This window comes from Procambarus clarkii, chromosome 30, assembly GCF_040958095.1.
Source record: "Procambarus clarkii isolate CNS0578487 chromosome 30, FALCON_Pclarkii_2.0, whole genome shotgun sequence".
NCBI lineage: Eukaryota > Metazoa > Arthropoda > Malacostraca > Decapoda > Cambaridae > Procambarus > Procambarus clarkii.
Window position 1 is genome coordinate 22,466,638 of NC_091179.1, and position 20,861 is coordinate 22,487,498.

The window sequence follows — 20,861 nt, forward strand, 5'->3', positions numbered from 1 at the left end:
TGATGAGCCCGGTTGTTGGTGAAGCATCTGAAACTGATGATTGCCCCTATTTGATTTGACCAGTGAAATAAAAACAATGTTCATCTAATTCTCACACATTATGGTGAAACAATTTAACGCACCATCTCACCAAATGACCTACAACAGATCACAATTGCCTTATGTTTGTAAATATATATTAATTTAACTAGTCAGTGGTATGATGAAAACATTCAATACAACATATCACTAACTAGTACAAATCAATAAATATCCAGCGGCAGGCCTCCGTTGCAGAAATAGGGAAGCGTCTTTTCTTCACAAAGGTTCGTTTGTCAAATATTAGGGAAAAAACAAAACAAAAAAAAAACACTTAACATGTGCAAATCAATATCATCATGCGCTTTCTATGATGGTGAACACTAAACATTAACTTATACTTGAGAGGGCCCCATTAAATGTTGATAGGTCGAATTAAAAATTTTAACAATAATATATATCCAGCAGACAACATCAATTATTGAGTTAACAACCACACTTCTTTTTGGCAAGACGAAACTTTATAGTTGATCTGGTGGTTTTCAGTCTATGACAAGCAGGCAACCCACAATCATCATTAACACATGAAGACACATGTGTATGCAAGAGGGTTGAATATAAGATTAACACCGAACAATGTGGATGTCTAGAAACTACTACATGATGACGAACCCGGCGAAACATTAGACAAATCGGGGTACAAGTTTTTTTTTGACATGATGCACTGTGGGCAAATTCATACAGCAACACATCGGTTCCATCGTGGTTAGCAAACCATTCTAATATTTGTAATAAACTTTGAGTATTAATTTCACAATAACGTTGTTTTTTTTATATAGTCTCAGGCGTTATATTAACCAACTTTCTCAAAGCCACATTTTCATCATTGGAATGGATATGGTTTTCTTCTATTTTAACAATAATAGACTTGCTAGTTGAAGTAGTATCTTTTTTCTCTTTTATCTTCTTCTCTTCGGCTCCCTCACTGATATCGCTAATATCATCCTAGAAAGATTAGATTTCATCACAAATGCACCTGAGACATTATTTATTTATTTATTATAATATAGTGTCCAAAGCTTCATCATGCTTATCATAAAATAACTTTTAGGCGTACTTACACCACAAGATTCCTTGGATAGCTCCATTACACAGTAGCCCGTATTACTACTGAACAGGATTCTGGCATACTGGTTGACTGGACTGGATACGGAGGCTCTTATATATTGTATCACCGGCATATTGCATGGAACTTAATGTAATGATTAATTTCTCTCTTTGAATTATATTCATTGGTGAATATAAAATAGAAAAGTTGATTCAATGGCGATAACCAAACTTGGTGTTTACATCGGACGATAGTAGCACTGCTTGGTAATCATGTGATATGTTGATATTTTATAAAGAAGATTATGGTTTGGTTATTATGTCCATAATCACATACCTCATATTTTGTAGTCTTGTAATTAATGGAAAGAGAGAATGTAAGGTATTTAATTCATTATTCATCAAGTCAAAATATAAATATGATAAGTAAAATAGTAAAAGATAATAGATATATATTTTTATTTTTATATTAAATTATTTATATTCTATATAAAAAAAACATGTTCTATTCCATCCATCAACTTATTAACTAAAAGTCTGAATCTAATGTAAAAAAAACTGTATTGATCTGAATTCATTACACCATATTTTTTATATTCACTTACTTTTTTTTCAAAAAAATTAGTTTTCCCTTCTAATGAGATATTTTCCATAAAGTCAAATGGATTTTCTACATTATGAAGTTTCTTATAACCGAGTTCAAAGAGAAGTCGGTCAGCCACAAATTCTATATACTTCCCCATTAGATCACAGTTCATACCAATAAGTTTGATTGGCAAGGCATCTGTTAAAAATTCTTGTTCAATCTTCACAGCATTATCAATGATAGAATATACATATTTCTGATCAGGCTTATTAATCAAGTACTTAAATATCAAGCAAGCAAAATCTGTGTGTAACCCTTCATCTCTAGAAATCAGTTCATTACTGAAGGTTAGACCTGGCATTAAACCACGTTTTTTTAACCAAAATATTGCAGCAAATGAACCACTAAAGAAAATACCCTCTACTGCAGCAAAGGCAACAATGCGTTCGGCATATGTTGCCGTTCTATTGGTAATCCACCTTAGAGCCCAATCAGCTTTTTTCTTAACAGCTGGCAGCGTTTCAATAGCATTAAATAATCTGTTCTGCTCCTGTAAATCTTTTATGTATGTATTAATAAGTAAACTGTACATTTCATTGTGAATATTTTCCATGGCAATCTGAAAACCATAAAAACACCTCACTTCTGGTATTTGTACTTCTTGGCAGAAACGTTCAACAAGATTTTCATTGACGATACCATCTGATGCGGCAAAAAATGCTAGAACATGTGAAATGAAGTGACGTTCCTCTTCATTAAGTTTCTGTTCCCAATCTACAATATCCTTTGACAAGTCTACTTCTTCAACTGTCCAAAATGATGCTAGCGCCTTCTTATACACTTTAAAGATATCATGATTTTAAATTGGGAACAGTGTAAAACGTCCTGGATTTTTAATAAAAAAGGGTTCAATCATCTGAAAAAAATATATAAATAAATAAATAAAATATTTATTTTAACATTGTGTTCACTATCATAGCATAATAAACGAATGAAATTATTGAATTTTGAGTAAAAAAGAGATTAATTTACTACATACATGTTCTTCCATCCTATATTTTATGTAAACTAAAATAGGTACACATACATATATATATATATATATATATATATATATATATATATATATATATATATATATATATATATATATATATATATATATATATGTATATATATATATATATACATATACATACACATACACATATATATATATATATATATATATATATATATATATATATATATATATATATATATATATATATATATATATATACTGTATATATGGTTAGGTAGCCGAAAAAGTTAGGTTAGGTAGGTTAGGTAGTCGAAAAACAATTAATTCATGAAAACTTGGCTTATTAGGCAAATCAGGCCTTACATAGTAGGCTGAGTGCTTTTCTTTATTTTCGATAATGTGTTTCCAATTTGTTTATTTGAATTATTACTATTATATTACATTATAATCATGATTTATTAACTTAATTGTGTTAGTTTAGGTTAATGTTATGATAGGATAGGGTAGAAAATTTCTGGAAAAATACTTGAATTTTGTTAAAATTTGGCTTATGACCTAGTAACATGAAGAGAGCAGGCAAAATTACCTTGCTCTTTTCGTTGACAGGGCTGGAGCTTATTACTCTGGCGGTGTCTTGTGCTGCTTTTCTTTGACACGCTTCCCAATAAGCAGTATCTTCTTCCCCTTCCATTATAACACCAGGCAGTCATACTTCCTATGTTTTGAAGGCATACCAATTGAACCTGATTGTGACTCACGGCTGCGTTTGTTGCTATTTACTTCAGTAACAGTATATTCACTCTCTGGGAGAACTTCAGAAGGGTATATAGGGGGTATTTCATTGTTCCAAGTATCAAGTAGATTTACTCTCAATTTTTCTGAATTGATACTCCCTATATCTTCTGTTAAAATATTTAAAGATTTTAAATGGTTTTTAATACTAATGTCTGCAAATTCATATGAAAGGTACTTATTTACCAATACATAATTTCGTTCCCAGTCATTCATACTTAAAATAATCTTAACATCTTCAAAATGTTTTAAATTAAAGTTTTCCACTTTATTTATTGAGGGCCAAGTAATTGAAGCACATTTTATAATAATTATTTCACTGTTTTGAAGATCAATTAATACGTCTGCAAATGTTTTTCTTACATTTATCGATGAAACATTATCTAATATAAGTAAAAATGAATTTTCCACTAAATGATACAAGTTGATTGTTGGATTAAAGTTTCTAAAAATTCCACTTTTATTTTTAAATTATTTCTCCATATGACAATTTTATCCCACACTTGAATTATATTTTGGGGGGCTGCTAGTATTATAACAGAATATTTTCTGGGGTAGATTTCATATTGCTTTTTCATGGTTTACAAAAAAAAAAAAGCAACTGCGCCACCCTTGTTGACAGTTGAGATCTTGAAGAACAAATAGAACCAATATCACCATCATTTTATAATTATCTGAAAATGATAAAAAAATATAGTTCTTTGTATATTATAAGCTCAGAAATATATAAAGATGTGTTGATACAAGAGTAGAATGAATAATTTGTTCCCAAGAAAAAATCTACATACCTTATTTTTTATATAATTATCTTTTTAGTAATAATATTTAAACAGGTTAGTATATCATGCTTTACAGTATTATAAATCCTACATTTTAACCGTGATCCTAAATTTAACCACAGCAAATGGATCACTCATTATATTAATATTTTTTGCCCACATTTTACATATTATAATATTTTCACCTGGGCTAAGTTTCAATTGAATAGGAAGAAGTGGGGCATAATATCCATCTATATGTTCCTTGGTTGGAAAATAATAAACAGGAAAACCTTGCGGAGTATATTTGTTTGGACTATTAACCCAAATATGTGAACAAGATACCCATACACATTTTGGTAACTTATTACCATTAGCAATTGAGCTTTTCTTCATATTTTCACGCAGGCTTGTAATCTCATGATCTGAAGAGAGTGGAAGATCTTCAATTCTATCATATACATTAGGTAAAAAATTTCGAAGATTACGAATAGATAATAAAATTATCGGTGTTAAGGTATTAAAATACCAATTCTCTTTTCTAAATTGATCAAATATGGATGTATCAAATTTACAAAATACATTATTATTTTCATCATTAGGATTAATCGTTGTATCATCATTACAATTAACTGTATTTACATGAGAAATCATATCGTAACCACGATTTTGGTCCATATAATACTTACTTTCAAAGACAACATACAGACCAGCAGGTTTAGTATTAGTTTTTGTAATGAAATTCATTGACAGTTGAGGATGCTGAGTTGAAATTGTTGACCTATTTCTTGAATAATATAAATATATAATTAAAAAGATCACAATTAAAAATATCATAAATATTATAATATATAAGGAATTTGATAGTGACATTATTATTTTATTTTATATAAAAAAATGTCTCTCACATCTAAACTAATAATGTATACTAATAATTATATTATATATTAAACGAAACAACATTCTTGTTGACTTAGTTGTGTTAGTTTTGATACGACGGTCATCTAGTCAATATGTGGGGTTACCTGCAGGGGTCACGACTATCCTCAGTTCGAATCTACACATGAATAATCTTCCATTTAGACCACCACACAGCTGAGTGGATACGAACATTGGATAGCGTCTTTCACCCTGATACCCCTGTTTCCTAGCAGTGCTGTCAGGTGCTGCTTCCTGGGGGTAGAAAGAGACCTGGTCTAGGACCGGTCCGCGGGGACACTAAATAGTCCCTAAATCATCTCAAGATAATCTCAGGGTATTTAGTATATATATATATATATATATATATATATATATATATATATATATATATATATATATATATATATATGTCGTACCTAGTAGCCAGAACGCACTTCTCGGCCTACTATGCATGGCCCGATTTGCCTAATAAGCCAAGTTTTCCTGAATTATAATATTTTCTCAATTTTTTTTCTTATGAAATGATAAAGCTACCTATTTCATTATGTATGAGGTCAATTTTTTTTTATTGGAGTTAAAATTAACGTAGATACATGACCGAACCTAACCAACCCTACCTAACCTAACCTAACCTATCTTTATAGGTTAGGTTAGGTTAGGTAGCCGAAAAAGTTAGGTTAGGTTAGGTTAGGTAGGTTAGGTAGTCGAAAAACAATTAATTCATGAAAACTTGGCTTATTAGGCAAATCGGGCCTTGCATAGTAGGCTGAGAAGTGTGTTCTGGCTACTAGGTACGACATATATATATATATATATGTCGTACCTAGTAGCCAGAATGCACTTCTAGGCCTACTATGCAAGGCCCAATTTGCCTAATAAGCCAAGTTTTCATGAATTAATTGTTTTTCGACTACCTAACCTACCTAACCTAACCTAACCTAACTTTTTCGGCTACCTAACCTAACCTAACCTATAGAGATAGGTTAGGTTAGGTTAGGTAGGGTTGGTTAGGTTCGGTCATATACCTACGTTAATTTTAACTCCAATAACAAAAAATTTACCTTATACATAATGAAATGGGTAGCATTATTATTTCATAAGAAAAAAATTAGAGAAAATATATTAATTCATGAAAACTTGGCTTATTAGGCAAATTGGGCCGTGCATAGTAGGCTGAGAAGTGCGTTCTGGCTACTAGGTACGACATATATATATATATATATATATATATATATATATATATATATATATATATATATATATATATATATATATATATATATATATATATTAAATTATTGTTGGCTCGAGCTCCTTTTTTATCTGTGATATAAATGCTAAAATTATATTGATCTCATTTTCAATTACATCAGTTAGAATATTATCTCTGTGTGATGTTAATGTTTCACTAAAGGCATCTTCAAGAACTGTTGGAGTATAATTCAACAAATGAAGGCAACCATAATTATGAACATGTTGAGCCACATTACATTTGATTTCATCTGTATGGAATGAGCTGTAAATAATCTGTGCATGACATAAACCATATGGATTCTGGCAATTCAGTTGTTGATTAACATTATTAGATAACGGTGATGGTGGAGATGATGTTAGTTCAAGTTGAGATGGTGGTTGGGAAGAAGAAGGTAGTCTAGGATTATGAATAGGTTTTCGTGATGTAACTTTATATGGATTTTGGGGGTGGGTGGGTTTTAGGGTAATATTCCCTTGTAAGGTCAAATAATTGCATACCAATGTATGTTGTTTATGTATAACTCCTCCACCATTAGCAATCCATATAATAGTTACAAATAGAGAGTGTAACATATCGAGAAGTAGACGACAGTTACTTTGAGCTAAATAATTATGATATATTTTGAAGTCTTTGCTAGCTATTATTAAATTTTCTTTGCATTTAACTTTGATTCTATTTAGAGTATTACTTTCAATATTTTCAATATTTTTAGTACATTGTATTAAAGATTGGGGATGAGAAAACACAATATCTTTAATTTTTTTGGTTTCAGCATGAGTTGAAAATAAATAATGAAGGAGACTAAATGACATAATATAAAATTTCCCTGTTTCAGAAACCAGCAAACGATATGGATGTATTAGATAGGGAAAATATTTAATTATATTAAATACTTGGTGAATTTTATTGATCAAATCGCTCAATTGGGTTAAATATATTAAACGCTTAGAAATAGAAAATAAATCACACAAGCCCAAAATGGGACGAATTCCCAATAAATCATTATTATGATCTTTACTATCAATTGCACAATCATTAGTTCCTAGCTTCCACATATTATCAAACATTTCTACCGATAGACCATCTATAAGTCTAAATCTGTGAGAGGGATTTGCAACAAGGGAATTTAGATCATGTTCATTTAAGAGATAAAGTGGCGTAATATTATTCTTGAAACCACCTAAGAGTAAATCAGCTGTAATTTGGCCATTGGTTTAGTGAGAAAAAATATGATGAGGGCTAATGTATATTATCTGAATTTCTTTAGGTATAATTTTCTTTGAAAGATAAAGTGAATCTCATGACTGGCCCAGTAAACCTAGTGGCTTCGTTTCACATAATACAGGATGTATATGGAGTATATTATCTTTTCCATAATATTGGAATGAAGAAAAATTTGAAAGTTTTAAACATAAATTTTGATTCATAATTAGAGTTAGGCCTAGTAAAAACTTGTCATTGATCTTATTATTATCAATTAGAAGATTTTTATTCATTTTTTTTATAACCTATACCAATTTCTTTCTATGATTAAATAGTTGTTTTCTTTGTTTATTTGTGTATTTGCGATTTACCATAATTTTTCTGAAATAAATTCTAAATAGCCCACTGGTGTGAAGCTGGTACAACACACTAGTGTGCCTGGCGACTGGTACAACACACTAGTGTGCCTGGCGACTGGTACAACACACTAGTGTGTCTGGTGACTGGTACAACACACTAGTGTCTCTGGTGACTGGTACAACACACTAGTGTGCCTGGTGACTGGTACAACACACTAGTGTGTCTGGTGACTGGTACAACACACTAGTGTGTCTGGTGACTGGTACAACACACTAGTGTGTCTGGTGACTGGTACAACACACTAGTGTCTGTGGTGACTGGATCACTTATCAGTGATCTGTCTGGCTCCCCTGGTATAAATATACAAAAACAGAGCTGTGGTAAACACCTACAGTAACAGACCATGGTAAATTTATAGAAGAAAATTGAAAATATATTTTCAAAAATTATGGTAAATAAATAAATATATGCTTGTATTAGAATTTTTTCATTATATATGAAGTTATTCTTATTATAACAAAACAGGGTTCACATGAAAACCACATAGATATAGCAGACTGGATGATTCCATTTATTAAAAAATACTTTACAGATTGTCTGTCATATAAACCATAAAGGTATTTTTATGGTTAGGTATTTAGTAGTATCAATATCGCAGCCTTACCTAAATATCTATATGACCAAACCTAAAATCAACCCTACCTAAATATGAACTGACTTAAAAAAAAAAAAAAAAACATTATAGTTCAATTTAAAATGAACATATTATAGAATTTTTTAGCCTTTGAATATTCAAGAAAGGTACACCTAACACTTGTAAATGTAATTTTTCCTGTATTTATGAAACCATTGACCAGTCCTTGTTCAGTAGCCACTGTCCCGATAATCACTTCCGAAAATGAGTATTGAATTTCAAGCTGACTTCCTGTTCGTTGGTTATCATTGACTATAACAGGATGTCCAAACATGTAATCACCACATTCATTATGGGTTAAAACATTAAATTTCCTAAGAGTATCATGTGAATATGCTGGATCTCTTAACAATGATAAACATAAATTTATATAAGTGTCTCGCTTTAGTGGAATAGTTGATCGATAATTCATATTTCAGCAATCTTCCAACTTGGAGATGATATAAATTTTCCTTTTACCATGAATACCATGGACACTGATAAGCATGTCCACCACTTTCTTCACTCGCTCATTAATTAAAAGTTCAAAAAATTTATCATCAAAAGTGGGATTTTTCTTGGTAATTTTAGGGGTTTTGTTGATTTTGGTGATTTTGGAGGACGATACCATGATGATTATTGCTAGAATATCCTCCTGAAAAAAACATGAAAATAACGTGTTTAGAAAATAGATCTAAATGGGACCAAACCATACTATTCATGTCATATATACACCAATTCCATTCCATTTTAGTTTGACTGAAATAACTACTTGCCTTTTAGTGCCACTAGTTATCCTTGTGATGAGTCTAGGAACCTTAATGGTTATATCTTGGTACAGAACCCATATTTTATATCTTTGTTAAAAAAAAATATATATATAATATTATTCAAAAGTACATAATGTTATTACACAATCTTTATCTTGCGATTATATCAATTAAAATAGTACATTTATAAATCAAAAAGAATATCTTGACAGAATACGTCTACATCCCGGAGAAGTAAAGTCTATAGATTTCACTTATTCTGTTATTTATTCGTTGTTAATCAAAAAAAACATTTCAAATTTTAATTTCAAACACTTGACATGAAGGTAGACTTGGAGGTTTATGTGTACTAGCATGTTTTAAATTTATCTTTATATACATTATCTTCCATACATGATCATTTGGACTGCATACCATACCCGTTTCTTGTTCAAAAATTCCCACACATGAGTTTCGGATATGTATGGTGCCACAACAACTGATTTTGACCATACCAAAATTGGATTGATAAGCTTGTATTCCATTTTCTAAATTAGGACTGAACTGAATCTTATACTCTTGAAATGTTTGTTTTAAAAGTTGGAAAGTATTTCCTCCTCCAAAAGCATGTCTCTCACTATTTGACTGGCCAATTAAGTAAATATCAGTGTAACTGTTGTCATAAAAAATATCACCTCGAAAAGTATCTCCGGGTAGGTGGAAACACTCTGGCTGCAAACGATTAATCATTCTAAAATACCACTTACAAAATTTTTGTATAAACTCGTCACTTCTTATAACTTCCATTTTATGTTCTACCGGGGAAAGAACACCACATACAAATTTGTTTTTTTCATTAACAGTTCGAATAGAAGTTTTAGGAACATCATCACATAAGACAGGTTGGTTTTTTTCATTATCTGTTTGAGTAAAAGTTTTAATTTCACTCTCTTCTGTCTGATGCTGTAATAGTGTACTTATATATGAATCACATTGACATTGTACTGTTCCTAAATTTGTACGTTCTGCGGTACCCATAAAACTGCATTGTTTAGGATTTTCAATTATATTCTTGGTTTCACCAGTTGTATATTGAATAAAACTTGGATTGGAACATAAAATGATGTTCGTATTTCCGGGTATTGAGAGTTGGATAGCACTTGTAATTTCGGTTTGGTGGTTTGAATGTGCTCTTCCTTGTTCAGTTGAATATCCGATACCTATTTTACCATGCTGCTTTGTCCAAAACTCTTTTACAGCTATTACCAATTCCATTTTCTTAGCAAAAGGCATTGATGGTGCTTGATTTTTATAGAGGTAGTTAAAAAGATTTTGGGCAGTAAGACGTCGATAAGAAAACAAGCGTTTCAAGTCTGAGGTATATATTAAAATAATGTTTAGGGCCTCTTGAGAACTTTTAGGTGAAAGGCGATGATTACCTGTTGATGTCTGAGCCAGACATCTAATATCTTCAGGGCTCAGTGTTTTTAACAAATCACGTACATTGGCTTCATAAGGGGATTTATGAGGTTCATAACATATAGGAAGGAATACAACACTAAGAATGGAGATAAATAATATAAAAGTTTATTTATTTACTTACTTATTTATTTATTATATAAATATATAGAAAGTACAGTACATTATGAATGTACATAATAAAACTGAATGTAGCCTCCAAAAAATATCATTGAGCCAATGTCACTATATAGAGCGACACACACAGGACACTGTCTCTGACCACACCCTTGTCGAGTCCACTTCCTCCACACCTATCACACTGTAATAATCCATTCCGTGTCCAATCATAGTAAGAGTCACTCACCACTGACACCAATAATTGTACTTTTGACCAGAAGAGGGCGCCTTCTTTTCCCATACTTGTGGGTGACGGCTCATAGATAGCAGCGCTGCCATCGCTTCTCCATTCTCTGTGGAGGCGTCGGGTCCATAACACAATTACAATGAGAGCCATATTTATAAATCGTGAAATAGAAATACTCACTCATTGTTAACAAAATTTATTTAGGGTTGGGGTTTCAATAGGGTAGTATCATCATATCTTTGTCTCAAATTCCCCAAATAATAGGTAATTGGGATTAACATAGTAGTATATCAAAAGGCCCTTCTCACAATAATGTCAGTCCAAATTAACTCTTTATTGAGGATTAAGTTATTATATCTTAGCCAATAGCCAAGGCTACCTACCATGCTACCACCAAAGTACAGCTCACCACCCATATATTTTCCTTCAATGTTGGAATGATTGGAATTACCAATTTAAAATTTCAAGTCATATATACGATATATATGGGAATTTAGGGGATATTACAAAAAAAAACATACCAATTTAAAAACACCATGTAAAATAATTATAACATTTAAAATTGTGAAAACAATTGTTAATATAATGAAAAATTTCTTAACAAATAATGATATCGTTTTTTTGGTGTGTAATACCTATATAAATGGTCCCATTTGTAACATATTTACTGTTATTTATATTTAAACTATTATCAAGGATTGTAATGTTATAATTTTCATATAACCAACACATTATGACATTCAAATTATCTTGTAAATTATTACACACCTGAGTTTCGTTATTGATACCTCCTACTATTATAGACAAGTGATTCCAACATAGTAGTATATTTTTATAATCCCACAATACAGAAAATTTCATATATTTAACAGGAGTCCTAATCATATATGCATATTTAATAAAAGATAAATTTTGTACATTTTCATTATAACTTTGTACATTTTCATTATTATAATAACGGCATTCTATTAAAATTGGCGCTAAGTTAGTTATGTTTATTTGGTTTGAAAGTATAATAGATGAATTTCGTCCTATTAGTATATATACCTGTATAGTGTCTTTAAAGTTTAACTGGAACTCGAACCATTCTTGTTGTGATAGTAAATCATATATATTGAAAAGTTCTTCATGTTTATATTTAATTTGCTCATCACCTCTATCAAACCAGTATTTAATTGAATCTTTCAATACTATAACTTCATTGCAATCATACTCTTGATTCATTGGAATTACTGGAATAATTAATAATAATAATAATAATAATATTAATAATAATACTAAAAGGGTTGGAATCATTTTCAAGCCACAAAATAAACTAAAAATAATATAACATTAAAGCTTGTTTTTATATTTTAATCTTTCAACATTTAGTAAAAAATATATGGTTATGGATGTCATTATTAACAATCAAGGAAATCAGCAACCAAAAGCAGATCTAGAGCAATATTATTTTCAATTGGAAATTCAGGATCAGTAGTAATCTCATTTTTCTTGAATTGAGTATTGTAGGTGAAATATGTACACACTTTTTGAAGAAGATATGATCTGAAGAAATAAAATAAAAGTATTATAATTATTTATTTATTATATACAGTTTATATGTTTCTCTAAATAACAGTTTATATGTTTCTCTAAATATAACAGTTTATACAATAACACTTTGTTCTAACAGCTTTATACTTACGGAATTGTTTTAAAATGGATTTCATTTTTTTCATTTTCAATACACTTTGTTGAACTTGACATCATAGCTTGAATTAAATTTGAGGTGAAGGCATCTTTCCTTTTAATGATGAATTCATGGTCATCACAAGATATTAACTTGATATATGTGGAATTAGGACCTTCACATCCACCATAGAAAATCTGGTAATATTGTGTTAGTGTTTTTTATCTTCCAAAAACATTCAATCCTATTTTACATCATCTCATCATGATAAAACTCAATATGTATATTGTGGAGGTTTCTCTACATTTAAGTTATCATTTTTCATAGCTAACCAAATTTCTTCGGAATGGGGTTTACTTGGATGAAAAAATTCATTTACAAGAAATTTAAGAAATGTTTGAGCATCCTCAGTAACCCACATATTACAACAATTGTTTGCATAAACATAATATATGTGAACATATACCAAACAATTATTATACTTAATTCTTGCTGTTATAGTGGAATACCAACCATAATAAATGAAATAATTATATATCCGGTCCATATGGTCATATTTAATAAAATCTTGAAATCCGGATTCGGATAATTCTTCTTTTTTTTGTACAGTTTTCTACAGTTTTCTAAGCATTCAACTTTACATTTAGTTTCAAGAAATATCCTATCTAGCTCACTTTTCAATTCTTTAATTTTTTTAAAATTAGAGTCATATTTAAATGGAGATGGAAATTTTTTGATAAAAAACTTGATTTTTTCATATTCTTCTTCATTTACCTTTTTATCTTCATCTTCTTCTTCAATTACCTTTATATCTTCATCTTCTTCTTCAATTACCTTTATATCTTCGTCTTCCTCTTCAGTTACCTTTTTATCTTCATCTTCTCCCCTTTCTTCATCTCCCTTTTCATCTTCAACTCCTTCATTTACTTTCCTCTCTTCATCATTTCCCAATTTCTTAATGCCAACTGCTTCCCCATTACCAATATCCATTTGGTTCATTTTTCCCCACCTGAAAAATATATATATTATAATTGAAATAGTCTGGTGTATTGAAATAGACTAAGATGATCATCAATCCATTCAAGAAGAAACAGAAACAATCTCAATCAAAAATTGAAAGTTATCTACTGCTTAAAAAAAAGAAAAGAAAAAAAAACACTGAAATACTCACACCTTATTTACGCCTTAGTAAGTGTTAATATACTACAACACAATGGTTGTAAGTATAACTTTTAGAAGTTCACTGTAGTAATATCCAAAGAAAGGCAGGATGAGAATTGAGATACTGCCCGGATCCCACCTCCTTTTATACAACACACACACACACACACACACACACACACACACACACACACACACACACACACACACACACACACACACACACACACACACACACACACACACGCACGCACGCACACACACACACACACACACACACACACACACACACACACACACACACAGTGTGTGTCCTTGACTTGTATACAATGCAAGGTGATGGAGAAGATCGTGAGAAAAAACAAATCTTGCCTTACAGGCTTGATAGAAATCTACGATAAGGTGACACAGATTAAGCAAGAAAGAGAGGGCTGGGCGGACTGCATTTTCTTGGATTGTCGGAAAGCCTTTGACACAGTACCGCATAAGAGGCTGGTACATAAGCTGGAGAGACAGGCAGGTGTAGCTGGTAAGGTGCTCCAGTGGATAAGGGAGTATCTAAGCAATAAGAAGCAGAGAGTTACGGTGAGGGGTGAGACCTCCGATTGGCGTGAAGTCACCAGTGGAGTCCCACAGGGCTCTGTACTCGGTCCTATCTTGTTTCTGATATATGTAAATGATCTCCCAGAGGGTATCGATTCATTTCTCTCAATGTTTGCGGACGATGCTAAAATTATGAGAAGGATTAAAAACAGAAGAGGACTGTTTGAGGCTTCAAGAAGACCTAGACAAGCTGAAGGAATGGTCGAACAAATGGTTGTTAGAGTTTAACCCAACCAAATGTAATGTAATGAAGATAGGTGTAGGGAGCAGGAGGCCAGATACAAGGTATCATCTGGGAGAGGAAATTCTTCAGGAGTCAGAGAAGGGAAAAGACTTGGGGGTTGATATCACGCCAGACCTGTCTCCTGCAGCACATATCAAGCGGATAACATCAGCGGCATATGCCAGGCTGGCCAACATACGAACGGCATTCAGAAATTTGTGTAAAGAATCATTCAGAACTTTGTATACTACATATGTCAAGCCAATCCTGGAGTATGCAGCCCCAGCATGGAGTCCATATCTAGTCAAGGATAAGACTAAACTGGAAAAGGTTCAAAGGTTTGCCACCAGACTAGTACCCGAGCTGAGAGGTATGAGCTACGAGGAGAGACTACGGGAATTAAACCTCACTTCGCTGGAAGACAGAAGAGTTGGGGGGGACATGATCACCACATTCAAGATTCTGAAGGGAATTGATAGGGTAGATAAAGACAGTCTATTTAACACAAGGGGAACACGCACAAGGGGACACAGGTGGAAACTGAGTGCCCAAATGAGCCACAGAGATATTAGAAAGAACTTTTTTAGTGGCAGAGTGGTTGACAAATGGAATGCATTAGGGGGTGATGTGGTGGAGTCTGACTCCATACACAGTTTCAAGTGTAGATATGACAGAGCCCGATAGGCTCAGGAATCTGTACACCTGTTGATTGACGGTTGATAGGCGGGACCAAAGAGCCAGAGCTCAACCCCCGCAAACACAACTAGGTGAGTACACACACATACACACACACACACACACATACAAAGTCACACACATAAAGACACACACACACACACACACACACACACACACACACACACACACACAGCTCCTCCCCTCAGTCACTCTTTGACATCCGGCACCCACAAGCATATATACACACTTGGTTATTTAAATCTAGATAAGGCAACACTATTTTAAATCATATAGACATCTAATGTATAAAAAAAATATATTTGAAATTAACTGGAAAGTTGGAAATTTATGAATAATGGTATATAAACCAGTAAAAGATTAAACATGAATACACCCAACAGGAATAATTTTTTGTGACATTAACGGAATCATGTGACGAAGGGAATTACTTTCGTATTTTTAGTGATATTGATGACCAATGATAATATTGTTTAAGAACCCGAAATCACCATCTCTTAATTGACATCATTCAAATAGAGGAAAAGGGATGAAATTGTAACGTTTATCAATCAAGATGAAGGTTTATTACCAAAAGCAGCAACACCACCACCCCTACCTAAAAACATTGGTTCACCATCTTAGTATAATGTTTCTTTCTATAATAAAAAAATCCAGCTCCCCTTTTTTTTATATATATAAAATAATATAGCAATTCACATTTATTCTCCATATAATTAAATTGACAAATAAGTATTTTAATAATAAGTAGTATAGAAATGATATATATATATTTTTTAAATACCTTTATTCTTATTGTAAATATTATTTAAAAAAAGTATCACTACAGAGAGTATATCAATTCGAGTTGGATATATGTGGTACCTAGTAGCCAGAACGGACTTCTTAGCCTACTATGTAAGGCCTGATTTGCCTAATAAGCCAAGTTTTCACGAATTTATATGTTTTCTCACATTTTTTTCTTATGAAATGATAAAGCTACCCATTTCATTATGTATGAGGTAAAAAAAAATTTATTGGAGTTAAAATTAACGTAGATATATGACCGAACCTAACCAACCTTACCTAACCTAACCTAACCTATCTTTATAGGTTAGGTTAGGTTAGGTAGCCGAAAAAGGTAGGTTAGGTTAGGTTAGGTAGCCGAAAACGGTAGGTTAGGTTAGGTTAGGTAGCCGAAAAAGGTAGGTTAGGTTAGGTTAGGTAGCCGAAAAAGGTAGGTTAGGTTAGGTTAGGTAGTCGAAAAACAATTAATTCATGAAAACTTGGCTTATTAGGCAAATCGGGCCTTACATAGTAGGCTGAGAAGTGCGTTCTGGCTACTAGGTACAACATATATATATATATATATATATATATATATATATATATATATATATATATATATATATATATATATATGCGAACAAGCCTGAATGGTCCCCAGGACAATATGCAACTGAAAACTCACACCCCAGAAGTGACTCGAACCCATACTCCCAGAAGCAACGCAACTGGTATGTACAAGACGCCTTAATCCACTTGACCATCACGACCGGACAAAATGAGGTGATAGCCGAGGCTATTTGAACCACCCCACCGCCGGCACTCGGATAGTAATCTTGGGCATAGCATTTTACCAAATCACCTCATTCTTTGGGGCACACGTGAGGAACACAAATACGAACAAGCATGAATGGTCCCCAGGACAATATGCAACTGAAAACTCACACCCTAGAAGTGACTCGAACCCATACTCCCAGAAGCAACGCAACTGGTATGTACAAGACGCCTTAATCCACTTGACCATCACGACCGGACAAAATGAGGTGATAGCCGAGGCTATTTGAACCACCCCACCGCCGGCACTTGGATAGTAATCTTGGGCATAGCATTTTACCAAATCACCTCATTCTTTGAGGCACACGTGAGGAACACAAATGCGAACAAGCCTGAATGGTCCCCAGGACAATATGCAACTGAAAACTCACACCCCAGAAGTGACTCGAACCCATACTCCCAGAAGCAACGCAACTGGTATGTACAAGACGCCTTAATCCACTTGACCATCACGACCGGACAAAATGAGGTGATAGCCGAGGCTATTTGAACCACCCCACCGCCGGCACTCGGATAGTAATCTTGGGCATAGCATTTTACCAAATCACCTCATTCTTTGGGGCACACGTGAGGAACACAAATGCGAACAAGCCTGAATGGTCCCCAGGACAATATGCAACTGAAAACTCACACCCCAGAAGTGACTCGAACCCATACTCCCAGAAGCAACGCAACTGGTATGTACAAGACGCCTTAATCCACTTGACCATCACGACCGGACAAAATGAGGTGATAGCCGAGGCTATTTGAACCACCCCACCGCCGGCACTCGGATAGTAATCTTGGGCATAACATTTTACCAAATCACCTCATTCTTTGGGGCACACGTGAGGAACACAAATGCGAACAAGCCTGAATGGTCCCCAGGACAATATGCAACTGAAAACTCACACCCCAGAAGTGACTCGAACCCATACTCCCAGAAGCAACGCAACTGGTATGTACAAGACGCCTTAATCCACTTGACCATCACGACCGGACAAAATGAGGTGATAGCCGAGGCTATTTGAACCACCCCACCGCCGGCACTCGGATAGTAATCTTGGGCATAGCATTTTACCAAATCACCTCATTCTTTGGGGCACACGTGAGGAACACAAATGCGAACAAGCCTGAATGGTCCCCAGGACAATATGCAACTGAAAACTCACACCCCAGAAGTGACTCGAACCCATACTCCCAGAAGCAACGCAACTGGTATGTACAAGACGCCTTAATCCACTTGACCATCACGACCGGACAAAATGAGGTGATAGCCGAGGCTATTTGAACCACCCCACCGCCGGCACTCGGATAGTAATCTTGGGCATAGCATTTTACCAAATCACCTCATTCTTTGGGGCACACGTGAGGAACACAAATGCGAACAAGCCTGAATGGTCCCCAGGACAATATGCAACTGAAAACTCACACCCCAGAAGTGACTCGAACCCATACTCCCAGAAGCAACGCAACTGGTATGTACAAGACGCCTTAATCCACTTGACCATCACGACCGGACAAAATGAGGTGATAGCCGAGGCTATTTGAACCACCCCACCGCCGGCACTCGGATAGTAATCTTGGGCATAGCATTTGTGTTCCTCACGTGTGCCCCAAAGAATGAGGTGATTTGGTAAAATGCTATGCCCAAGATTACTATCCAAGTGCCGGCGGTGGGGTGGTTCAAATAGCCTCGGCTATCACCTCATTTTGTCCGGTCGTGATGGTCAAGTGGATTAAGGCGTCTTGTACATACCAGTTGCGTTGCTTCTGGGAGTATGGGTTCGAGTCACTTCTGGGGTGTGAGTTTTCAGTTGCATATTGTCCTGGGAACCATTCAGGCTTGTTCGCATTTGTGTTCCTCACGTGTGCCCCAAAGAATGAGGTGATTTGGTAAAATGCTATGCCCAAGATTACTATCCGAGTGCCGGCGGTGGGGTGGTTCAAATAGCCTCGGCTATCACCTCATTTTGTCCGGTCGTGATGGTCAAGTGGATTAAGGCGTCTTGTACATACCAGTTGCGTTGCTTCTGGGAGTATGGGTTCGAGTCACTTCTGGGGTGTGAGTTTTCAGTTGCATATTGTTCTGGGGACCATTCAGGCTTGTTCGCATTTGTGTTCCTCACGTGTGCCCCAAAGAATGAGGTGATTTGGTAAAATGCTATGCCCAAGATTACTATCCGAGTGCCGGCAGTGGGGTGGTTCAAATAGCCTCGGCTATCACCTCATTTTGTCCGGTCGTGATGGTCAAGTGGATTAAGGCGTCTTGTACATACCAGTTGCGTTGCTTCTGGGAGTATGGGTTCGAGTCACTTCTGGGGTGTGAGTTTTCAGTTGCATATTGTCCTGGGGACCATTCAGGCTTGTTCGCATTTGTGTTCCTCACGTGTGCCCCAAAGAATGAGGTGATTTGGTAAAATGCTATGCCCAAGATTACTATCCGAGTGCCGGTGGTGGGGTGGTTCAAATAGCCTCGGCTATCACCTCATTTTGTCCGGTCGTGATGGTCAAGTGGATTAAGGCGTCTTGTACATACCAGTTGCGTTGCTTCTGGGAGTATGGGTTCGAGTCACTTCTGGGGTGTGAGTTTTCAGTTGCATATTGTCCTGGGGACCATTCAGGCTTGTTCGCATTTGTGTTCCTCACGTGTGCCCCAAAGAATGAGGTGATTTGGTAAAATGCTATGCCCAAGATTACTATCCGAGTGCCGGCGGTGGGGTGGTTCAAATAGCCTCGGCTATCACCTCATTTTGTCCGGTCGTGATGGTCAAGTGGATTAAGGCGTCTTGTACATACCAGTTGCGTTGCTTCTGGGAGTATGGGTTCGAGTCACTTCTGGGGTGTGAGTTTTCAGTTGCATATTGTCCTGGGGACCATTCAGGCTTGTTCGCATTTGTGTTCCTCACGTGTGCCCCAAAGAATGAGGTGATTTGGTAAAATGCTATGCCCAAGATTACTATCCGAGTGCCGGCGGTGGGGTGGTTCAAATAGCCTCGGCTATCACCTCATTTTGTCCGGTCGTGATGGTCAAGTGGATTAAGGCGTCTTGTACATACCAGTTGCGTTGCTTCTGGGAGTATGGGTTCGAGTCACTTCTGGGGTGTGAGTTTTCAGTTGCATATTGTCCTGGGGACCATTCAGGCTTGTTCGCATTTGTGTTCCTCACGTGTGCCCCAAAGAATGAGGTGATTTGGTAAAATGCTATGCCCAAGATTACTATCCGAGTGCCGGCGGTGGGGTGGTTCAAATAGCCTCGGCTATCACCTCATTTTGTCCGGTCGTGATGGTCAAGTGGATTAAGGCGTCTTGTACATATCAGTTGCGTTGCTTCTGGGAGTATGGGTTCGAGTCACTTCTGGGGTGTGAGTTTTCAGTTTTACATATATATATATATATATATATATATATATATATATATATATATATATATATATATATATATATATATATATATATATATATATATATATATATATATATATATATATATTAGCATTCAAAAAGGAGTAGAAATGAGTGATGGCGCCTGCCTCCGCCAACTCAGAAAAGTATTGAAAAAATCTATTTATTATCAAATTGACATTTTAAAGAATTATTTATTAACTGTTATATGTCACTGCTGCTGCTGCTGCTGCTGCTGGTTTATATATCATGATG

At 34.6% G+C, this 20,861-nt stretch overlaps 1 pseudogene; it reads right to left on the reverse strand.

The window, feature by feature from the left end:
• Window positions 1-1,654: 1,654 nt before the first annotated feature.
• LOC138369947 (ribonucleoside-diphosphate reductase subunit M2 B-like) overlaps window positions 1,655-20,861 on the reverse strand; it is a 36,449-nt pseudogene continuing 17,242 nt past the window's right edge.